Source organism: Leptonychotes weddellii, chromosome 5 (assembly GCF_054177405.1).
Source record: "Leptonychotes weddellii isolate Sample4059 chromosome 5, ASM5417740v2, whole genome shotgun sequence".
Lineage (NCBI taxonomy): Eukaryota > Metazoa > Chordata > Mammalia > Carnivora > Phocidae > Leptonychotes > Leptonychotes weddellii.
In genome coordinates, this window is record NC_138373.1 from 134,725,638 (window position 1) to 134,736,936 (window position 11,299).

Genomic DNA, 11,299 nt, shown 5'->3' on the forward strand with positions numbered 1-11,299 from the left:
GTCCATGAGACTGGAGAAGGTTACCCAGGGACAGTGAGGAGAGGCATGATGAAATTTGCTTCATCCAGATTTTCCAAATAGAAGTCTGGTGCCAAGATAGAACAGAGTCACTATGGACCTAAACTATTTGGGCCTAGATAGGGGAGAATGTCATCACATGCTCCCTGTTGAGGGGCTCAGGAAATTGGTTTAGGGAAGTGGCAAGTGGCCCCAGCACTACGGAAAATGAATCAAAAGGCCTAAGCCAAAAGACTGAAACTAGTTATTTCATGAAATCCCTCAGCTCTACCTCTCAGGGATATAGTTGATTCACACACCTACAAGGGTATTTACCTTTGGTTTGTCCTTGTTTCACAGAAGTTATAATGAGATAGGCATGAAGGTACAAGATCAAGCCCTTTCTCAACGTGAACAATTTGTCATGGACAGGGTTTGACAACGTGCCCACAGACAATAAGTTGAGAAGCCTCTCCAGACCCAGATCATTAGGAAGGATTTTCCAGGTGCCAAACAGTTGCTGCTTCTGTTGCTTGTTTCAAGCTCTTAGAAAAGTGAAAATTATCCCCAAGCCACTGGGCAAATGCCATCTTGCCCGCAGGAGTAGCCTAAGTCTGGAGGAGTCTCGTCGGAGATATCAAATTCCCTACACTTGTCCACACATGACAGCTTGTGAAGGCCCCCGAGGCAATCGCGGTTATTGAAGACAGTATCACGATCGATTGTAATGCAGGTCTGTCTCTCCCACCTCCTATGCCTTTTGCTACAAAGCAGATGGTGCTATGGCACTTGTTAGAAGCCCGGGCCTAATTCAAGAGCATATTTTTGCTTTCACCAAAGCTGCTGAATTTGAGGGGGCCTGGGGAGAATTAATATACCTCAGTATTCCTCTAACATCTTTTCCCTGTGTGATACATCCATTCTCACCTGCTGTTTTCATATTGTACTCCTTTCATCCCTCTGTCTCATATTGAAAGCCTGCTGTGCTGGAACACCGCCTCTATCATTCTTAACAGGCTGCACACACCGTCAGATTGGCAAATGGCAGTGCCCTTCTAGTGGAAATCTTTTCCCAGGGCCTTCTTCCCAGATGTTCCAGTCTAGCAGGGGTTAACTAGAGGCCTGCTCATGAGCCCATCTCTGGGAAGCTGACTTGCTCCTACTTGCCTGGCTTGGAACTTTGTGCAGCCTGTTTCAACACCTTTTTGTGTTGGGCAAGATCGCTATGGGATAGCTGTGAGGACTATTGCTACTGAGAAAGTCATAGCAAGAGTAGCAATTAGATAATTAAATTGGAAGGTGTTCTTTAATAAACAATTCACCACAGTTCCCAATCATACGTATACTCTGCCTCTCCTCCAAACTCCCCTTCTGCCCCTGGAGCAATTACTCCACTCAATTCAAGTGCGTGGAAGGAGTCAGGATGGAAGGCAGGACTCAACTCCACTCCTCGTTAGAGCTGCTGGATTCTCCTACACTCCCAGAAGAATCTTAATAGCCCAAGTCAAAGACCTGTCACTAGGTAAAAACCCTATTTAGCACCTTTATTTTTGGGTCACAAACTCTTTATAACTCATTGATCTAGATTTATATGTAGATAATGGTTAATTTTATATGTCAAATTGGCTGGGCCATGGAGCCCAGATATTTTGTCAAACATTTTTCTGGATGTTTCTGGGAAGGTGTTTTTTGGATGAGATTAACATTTAAATCAGTGGATTCTGAGTTAGGCAGCTGACCCTTCACAATGTGGGTGGGCCTCATCCAATCAGTTGGAGGTCTTAAGAGACCAAAGACAGACCTTCCCTGAATGAGAAGGAATTCTCTTAGCAAACTGCTTTTGAAGTAGGACTGCAACTCTTCCCTGAGTCTCCAGCTTGCTGGTTTACCCCATACTCTAAGCCTCCATAATCATGTGAGCCAATTCCTTAAAATCTTTCTCTCTCTCTCTCCCTCCCTCCCCACATTTTTTGTTGGTTCTGTTTCTTTGGAGAACTCTGACTAATAAGGATAGATAGATAGATATATACATATATATGTAGATACACAGACAGAGAGATGATAGTTAATGTGCCTTATAAATATTGTCCTAACAAGGTTGCCCCAGGGAGGTGGATAGCTGGATACAAGGGTGGAGGGGTGTGAGGGAACGGTTTGTGATGAGGTATCTTTTTAGTGTAGACCCAAGGAAAGCCCTGCTTTCTCCCTGGCATATGGAGTTAGGGTTACAGTGGGCCTCAGCATTGGTTTGATAGTTTAAGTGAATCATTGTTTTTTGGTCAGTTCCTAAAATAACAAACTGAGTACCTTAGATAAGCCGTTCCACCCAACACTGCAGGACATCACCTGACTGAGGAACACGAGCCCCCTCTCCCTTCAAAAGAAATTACCTTGGGGAGCCTGGGGGGCTCAGTCAGTTAAGCATCTGACTCTTGATTTCGGCTCAGGTCACAATCTCAGGGTTGTGGGACCAAGTCCCGTGTTGGGCTCTGCGCTCGGTGCAGAGTCTGCTTGTCCCTCTCTCTCTGCTCCTCCCCATGCTTTCTCTCTGTCTCTTTCTAAAATAAATAAAGAAAATCTTAAAAAAAAAAAGAAAACAAAAGAAAAGAAATTACCTCCCTGCCATTCTGGGACACAATAGCTTCACATTTGTCTTTTTTGTTTTCCACATATCTGTTTGAATAATTATTATTCATCTGTTGGGCCCTTCATAGCATTCTAGTTGTAAATAGCACTCATCATCACCCCCATCACCACAGCTGGTAATGAAAAGAAATGTGCCAGGTAATGAGGAGAGTGGCCACCATTACAGTACTGAAGAAAAATGGACAGAAATGCTGCAGGAATGGCACCTCCACTATTTCCTGGTGTAATTGGCATGAGATAATTGCTTTTTTATCCTCCCTGCCTTCATCTTTGCAAACTACTTCCAAATTCCTTACATTCATCACAAAATAGAAAATTGAAGTAGTGTAATAAATTAAAAAGGCAAAAGAGCTCAGCTTCGTGGTGCCAGTCTTAAAAGAAGGAAGAAAGAACATTTACAGGATTAATAAGGGGTGTAATAGTGGGGGTGGGGGGTTATTTCTTCTTGTTGTTATTTTTGTCATTATAGTCTAAGCCTTCTTTCAACTACATACAAAGACGGACGCCAACAGGAATAACTCTGAATATTCTCTGAATACGTACGTCTCAGCCACTACTCCCACGGAAATGTGTCCATTCACATGCAGTAGAATGAAACACGGTGCAGGTCTACTCTCATTCCTCCTGCTGGTAAACCTAGGCCTGAGAGCAGCACAGAAATTAGGTTCATATCTATATTGCCTCAGGTGCCAAAATAAACCTTGTTAGGGCAATATTTATCAGGCATGTCATTTTTCTGGTTTGCCCTTTTTTGTCATGTGCTCTGGTTGGGGTTACTCCAGATGCAGTCCCTAGAAAGATTCTTAAACTCAGGATTTTATAAAACCTACAAGAGAATTAAGGATCACAACTGAGCCCCATGTAAAGCATCATGTGCAACTGGTAAAATTAACTTAAGTATCTTCTATTCTCTTAGAAATGTGTCCACAAATGCTTTGCTATTTCTCTCCTTCCTCTTCCCTTGAGTGTGGGCTCAATTTAATGACTTGTTTCCAGTGAATAGATACACTTCCAGATTAGGCTATAAAAAGACTGCAGCAAAGGTAGGAATAATCCAAATGTCCATTGAGAGATGAAATGGATAAACAAAATGTGTATACACACACAATGGAATGTTATTCAGTCATAAAAAGGACTGAAATTCTGAATCATGCCACAACCTGTATGAATCTTGAAAACATTGTGCTAAGTAAGTAAGCCAGACACAAAGGGATAAATATTATGATTCCACTTACATGCGGTATTCAACGTAGGCAGAGTCACAGAGACAGAAAGTAGAGAATACCAGAGGTTGGGAGTAGGAGGATGGGGAGTTATTGCTTCATGGATACAGAGCTTCTGTTTGGGATGATGGAAATGAATAGTGGTGATGGTTGCACAACGGTGTGGAAGTAATTAATGCCACTGAATTGGCTAAAATGATAAATTGATATTATATGTATTTTACCACAATAAAAAATGTCCAAAAAAAAAAAAAAGATTGCAGCTTCCATATTAAGTGTTGTGTGTCTCTCTCTTTCTGTCTCTTGGACCACTTACTCTGGGAGAAACCAGCTACCATGTCTTGAAGCCACCTAGGTGGCTGTATGGAGATGTCCAGGTGGCAAAGAACTGAGACTTCTGAACAACATTAGTTAGGGAGCCTTCTTGGAAGTAGATCATCTAGGCACATCCAAGGCTTCAGATGATGCAGCCCTGGCTGATATTTTGACTGCAATCTCACAAGAGACCCTGAGCCAGAACACCCACCTAAATCCCCACTCTGGGGTTTCTGACTCTCAGAAATGGTGAGATAATAAATGTTTGTTGTTTTAAGCCACTAAATGTTGGGATAACTTGTTACACGGTAATAAATACTGAACACAGTATGAGTATATATACACAAATTCACAATCATATTGAATCATATAAATTCATAATAATATTCATTTTAAAAAACCTTCTATTTCTTCCTACACAACAACTGGAAAATGCTAACTACTGAGGTTAAGAAAAATGCCTATGTCCTGATCCTATTTTGTGTCTCTTCCTTGCATTCATTTGGTTCTTTAAAATATGGCCCTCTCCTCTCACATTCCATATGGTTCCCTTTCCCACATTTGTCTGTGTGGGAATGGGTATTTTTATATCAGCTACAGAACATTCTTTGTCTCTGCCTGGAGTAATTCAAAATTCATAATTCAAGTATAGAATCTGTATTTCAACTTTGTATCTAGAAGTCCAGATACTACTTGGCTGTTGCAAAGATACACACCAAATGGAAACTCCACAAACGAACCCCCACTATCTGTCTTCTCCTCTCTCTCACTCTTCCTAAACTCTGCCTATCTTTATTACAGTGATGATGAAAGCAATTTGTACAGAGCTCTGGGGTTTATAATTGTAATAACTATTACCAGAAACATTCTTTCTCACTCACCAATGTCTAGTGTAGACTGAGTGGGGCCCTCTACAAGCAGCATATAGGAGATAAGCCCTGGGAACCTGGTTGAACCAGCAAGTGTTACCTATCTGATTTCTTAAGGAATCACTCAACCATTTGGGTAAGATCCCAATAACAGCAAACCAAGTTGAGGTGGCAAGTCATGGGGTAAAGAAGAGGAGGCTAGGAGGAGACTCTAACAGAGGACCATGTATGGAATAAAGTTGACAAAAATTGAGTAAGAAACAACATGCTATGCTATAAAGTCAAGAATCTAAACCATTAATCCATAAATACTGACTATGCTGCAAGGTATTACTTTAATTGAGTTTGGGTCAGATTCTTCAAGAAGCCAAATTATGCTAGTAATCAGAAGGGATTGCTATCACAGGACTGACTATGCTGCATTATTAAGTATCCCATTCTTTTTCTCTCCCTGGTAGACACCACATTTGCATAAGTCATTATGTTTTGGCACCATACATTCCTCTAAATATTTGTAAAGTAGCATAAAGTAGGAGGTAAAAGATAAGGGCCCTCAGCTCCCCTATTTTTCAGTCTTAAAGACAACCAGATACCTTAGATATGGCCTTTAGTCTCCCTGAGCCTCTATTGTGTCATCTGTAAAATGGGGTCATTCTACCCAAGATGTTTGAACTGGATCAAAAGATCCACTGAAATTTCTTCAAACTCTAAACTCTGCGATTCTGTGGCTGAATTCTGATGTCCATATACTCCTCCATGGGTTATTCCTAGGGAACCATTCTAGCATGGCTACCTGGACAGTTCAAACAGTTTCTCCATCTCCATATTACATGTCCTCCAACTCAGAGCGGAAGCAGAGTTTGTATCCTGAAAACTCAAGAAATATGAATGGTGTAAGAATAAACAGTGGGACTGTGAGCACCTTAGTCAGAGCTTTATTTCCAGGGAAGTTCTTACCTTAGCAAGAAGATGGCACTCCAAGGGGTGAAAGCTAGCTGAATGTCCCACTCAATCAGGACAGCAAGCCAGGAAAGTCTGCCTAGGGCAACAAGGGCATTTACATGAAAATTGGTCTGGGATGTGTACAAGGATGATACAAAGCTAAGAAGAATTCCAGAGGCTGAATTGCGTTAACGTCACTGTTTTGACCAACTCTGGTGGCAAATAAGTTTAGCTGGTACTCAGAACATGTTCTGGGGAAGTGAAAAAGTAATTGCCCCCCTTTCTTTTTTTCTTTCTTTTCTTTCTTTCTTTCTTTCTTTCTTTCTTTCTTTCTTTCTTTCTCTTTTTCTTTCTTTTTCTTTCTTTCTTTCTTTTTCTTTCTTTCTTTCTTTCTTTCTTTCTTTCTTTCTTTCTTTCTTTCTTTCTTTTTCTTTCTTTCTTTCTCTCTCTCTCTCTCTCTCTCCCTCCCTCCCGCCTGCCTTCCTTTCTTCCTTTCTTAAGTTTTTCCATGTCTCATCAAATGGAGGAGTCCTTATACAAGAGTCCTCAACCAGTCGGTGAGAGTCTGCTGGAAGAGCTCAAAGCCTGATCTGATAATGCTCCAGTGAGTGGCCTGGGGATTGACAGCTTCCCCAGGGAAGAATGAAACATCTGCTGGAAACTCCCCACCCCCACCCCTTGACCTTAAAGCTTTAGGGGAAATGAAAAGCAGCTTTTCTCGGTAAAAAGATTGGGAATTTCTGCTGCAATGTCTTACTGTTCCTTTAAGGCTTCCATGGAAATGAAAGATGTTCCCAAGCAAACATAGGTCAAATCTATTAAGAGAGCAGATGAGGCATTTCCCTCCTGAAAACTGGAGAATAACAGAAAAGAACCTTTTCTGATGAAACAAGAGTATCATTTTGTTTGTTTGATTTTGTCTGTTTCACATTTATTTACTGAAAGTTGGGAGAAATGATTTAATTTGGGTATGAAAATAGCTAATTATTAGAAGAAGAGAGGAAGGGATTTCCAAGATGGAGCCCCTGTAGTTCCTTCTCTCAGCCTTTCCCACCTCCCTTCCCTCAGCAGTTCTGTTTCCCTCCTCTCAGCTCCCAGAGAATCATCAAGAAGTTGAGTTCCAGTAGCACTGGCCTCAAAGACATTTTATTCTTCTCTCCAGCCCCCAAATGGACCATCTTACCAGAATTCGTTCCATCATTATGGGGAAGGGGATGCATTGAGCAAGCCTTTCTCCAAACTACAACTACATTTTTATATTAATCTGCCACCTGCCACCTGCTTTATTTCTAGGGAAATTCTTCTTAGCAAGAAGGTAGCACTCCAGGGGTGAAAACCTGGCTGAATGTCAATGAGGATTCATTAGATAATATCCTGAAAGCCCTGTGGAGGGCCTTGCAAAATACAACTTAAGGTGGTGCAGTGATTTCCCAAATCCAAGATTTCAAGTTTATCTTTGATGTTCCCCGGGCACTAGCAATGTTTGATTATATAGAGGAAAAAGAAATATTAAACAATTTTTATTTCAGCTGACCTTTTACAGAGACCAGAAGTAATTTTGTCTGGATTCTCCATTTCAGTGTGCACAATAACAGCTGGACAGGGATTCTGCCCAACACTTTGTGAGGTTTGCCCTCGACTGCCTTTGTCAGATTGGCATTTGATATTAAATCAATAGAGCACTGTTATTAAGACACCAGACTACTATAACTTTAGAAAAATCCTAAACCAAGACACTTTTTCTGGACCACTACAGTCTCCATGACTATAAAACTCATGATGTACTTGAAAGATTCATTGCAGCCTAGGAGGCATTATAGTGGGATGATCTGGAATCAGACTGTCTGGATTTGAAGACGAACCCCACCATATGCTTACAAATGTTGTGATTTTGAGAGACAGTAGATCATGGGGGTTAAGAACGTAGGCTTTGGAACCAGACCGCTTGGGTTGGAACCCTGATTTCACCATTTACTTGCTAGATGATTTTAGGGAAGTTCTTCAAACCTCTGGGCCTCAATTTCATCATCTATGAAAGGGGAATATTAATGGCATCTAATCTCCAAATGTTACAGGGAGGATAAAATAAGTTGATGCATGTAGAATGCTTTGAGCAATGTCTTGCACATAGTGAGTACTCAATAAATGTTAGCTACAGAGATTGGTATTATTTTTTTCCCAAATTTTCAGCGTTTTAGCCAATGCCAGGCAAAATCAATAAAGAAAGGGGGCTAACCAAGGAGAACTCAGGGAAATGCTGAATTTGGCAAGACTGGGAATCTGGCAAAACTTACCCTTTGGCACCCTTTGTTCATTTTACTTTCTCTAGGTTCCTCCCAGAACACTGAACCCAACCTCCAGATTTTTTTCTCTGCTCCCCTCCACACCCACCCTTCACCAGTCAACTTTACCCACACTAATTCTGTTCCCTCAGGACTTTGCTCTGAGCCAGACGAAAATCAAAAAAGGAAAGAAAGAAACAAACAAACAAACAAACAAACAAAGAAGGATAGATCAAATCTAATTTAAGGTATTAATGGATGCCGATAAGTTAATGTTATGCTTTTGGGATATCACGTTTGCATTTTACAAAATAAAGATTGTCTTATCACCAGGAGGAATAACCAAAACTAAAAACTTCGTGTAATGTGGGAGGTGGGTAAGGATGATATTTGGGGGCAGGTACAGCATTCGGTCTTCCTTGAATCACAGATAAGCTGCTATTTGGGTAACCCATAGAACTTGTCCTAAAGTTGTTTAATATAAAGTATCATGAACAGACTTTGGGGCTAAAGCAGAACACACTGTGTTTAAACACCATGTTATTAGGTTGACAGGCATGGCATCAAGGCCCCAGTGTTACTGGTCCCACAGCTCCCAGGGCTGCTGTCAACAAATCATGACAAATTGGACTAGCCAAATCTTTCAGTCACATCTGATTTTCCTAAAGATGTAGATGCACCTGCTGAAGATATTCCAAACAGAGGAAAGCAGAATAAAGCTAACAGTGGAGAAACATAACAAAGATCCTGCACTAACTTCTATCACCAATTATTATGGCCCTAGGATATGCAGGGTTCTGAATTAGAAAAGGGGTCAAGGGTAAGGGGATTTAGTTCTAGATCCATCTCTGTCACTAACTGATTGTGTCTTTAAGTGAGTCAAACCACTTTATCGTGGAGGGTTCTATTTGCAAAACTAGGGGAGAGATGCTCTAAAGCAGCATCCCTTCATCCCTTCATCCTCCCTCAGTCAGAGGTCCCAGTGGGTCTCTGGGGTACCCCTAAAGCCCCACAGAGCAATTTAAGTGCCTCTACAGACTGCCAATGAATGACAATGGGGTTTCCTAATCAAAGAAAGCGATGAGAAAATTAAGATGCTGAGAAGATTAATCTGGGGAAAGAAAATATGGAATAAGATAGTGAGTAGCAAGACTGGATACAAGATCACCAACCAGAAGGCTCTTATAGTAATATATATATATATATATATATATATAACTTTATATATATATATATAACTTTAGAAAAATCCTAAACCAAGACACACACATATATATATATATATATATTCCCTTAGGCACCCTTGCTTGCTATATTTATAGCAAGCATGCCTAAGGGAATGGAGAGGTCATGACACCATAGTGGAAGGGAAATGGTTTTGGAGGGAAAATGGGTTTGAACTGAAGTAGATAGTAGGATGTCTGAGTGATTCCATCCCTTTACAATATCCACAGTGATAGGCAGCATCATATCTACTCTGACCAGAAAATTTAACCTCGAATTAACTACTCATTAGCTTTTATCAAAAGCCCTGCTGAAACAAAATAGCAGTGCAGGGAAGATGGACTAAGAGGGTGTCATATATTTTTTCAGTGTTTGTGTGTTTGGCTTAACTTCTTTTGCACGGTTATAAGTTCTTTGCATATTTATGAAAACTATGGACCCAATCCTCAGAAAAAAAATACCATTAGAAATATATATGTGAAGTTTGATATGGAGGCCAGGTTAAGAATCTCTTTTTTAAATTGAGACTAACAGGGGCACCAAGCCAAACAAAGTTCTCATTGTTGCTACTATTACCATTATTGTTGTTATTTTAAGATCGAAAACTGAAGACAGAAGAGAAATGTATGTAGGGAAGAGAGAAAAGAGATAGAGAATAGCATTTTTTTTTTAAATATTGAGGTTACTCTTGATTCTCAAGAGGAGGCATTATCTCTCCTAAATGCTTTGGAGCATTTCATGTCTTCTCTCTGTCTTTATTCTTCAATTAAAATGTCGATGTGTTATGTGCACCTGTCCTCAGCTTTGTCGTTGAAACATCCTGGCAACCACAAGAAAACATGCCAGCTCGTGATGACTATCTGCATTTTTAATAAGGCTTAGCATCTCCTACAAATAGGGTTTTAGTATCTAGAACTTTTGATTTGGAAAATGAAACAGCTCTTGTTAGGTCTAATAGAAAAAGGCAGCTTGATTTCCAATGCTCTGTTTTAATTTGGGTTTTACCAGCCAGTGATTTTATTGAAAGTGAAATCCACATTCCTGTTTTGCTTTAGCATCTCAACTCTAAAAATGAGAAAATCACAGCTTCAGTAACAGAATTGAGAATGAGGTCCTGGCAACTTTCTTAAAAGAAATTTAGATTAAGAGTTCTTGGTAAATGCTCACAAATTACTCATGCCGTATATCTAAACACACACAAACAGGTTTAGAAAACCAGGTTGAATTCAATAAAATAATTAGGTATGAAGAAAATAACAGGGGTTTCTTTTGCCAGATTCCTATCAAGACGGGCCATACTTGCTCCAAGGCAACGAAGAGGGGAGGGGACATCAAGGTCATGACCAAGAAGAAATGCATATGCCCAACCTCTCTTTATCTCCATGAAGAAGTTTTGTGCTCTCCCACACTACCCAGAGTGGGGTCCATGTGGCATTGTTCTGGTTTCCCCTTGTAACTTAAAGGAAGACTTTCAAAATGTCTGGAGCCCTAGATAACCTACAAATGAAGGAGGAGGACATGCTCAATTTCCTGGCACCAGGAACCCACTGAGGCGGCACCAACCTTGACTTGCAAACAGCGCAGTACATTATGGGGGGAAAGAAAAAGATGGCATGATCTCATAAATCTGAGGAGAACCTGGGAGAAGCTTCTGTTAGCAGCTCATGCCCTTGTTGCCACTGAAAACCCAGCTGAAGTCAGTGCCATATCCCCGGGGAATACTGACCAGCGAGCTGAAGTTTGCCGCAGCTGCTGGAGCCGCTCGGCTCCTGGAACCTTCCCTAAGCCACCACTTCCGGTG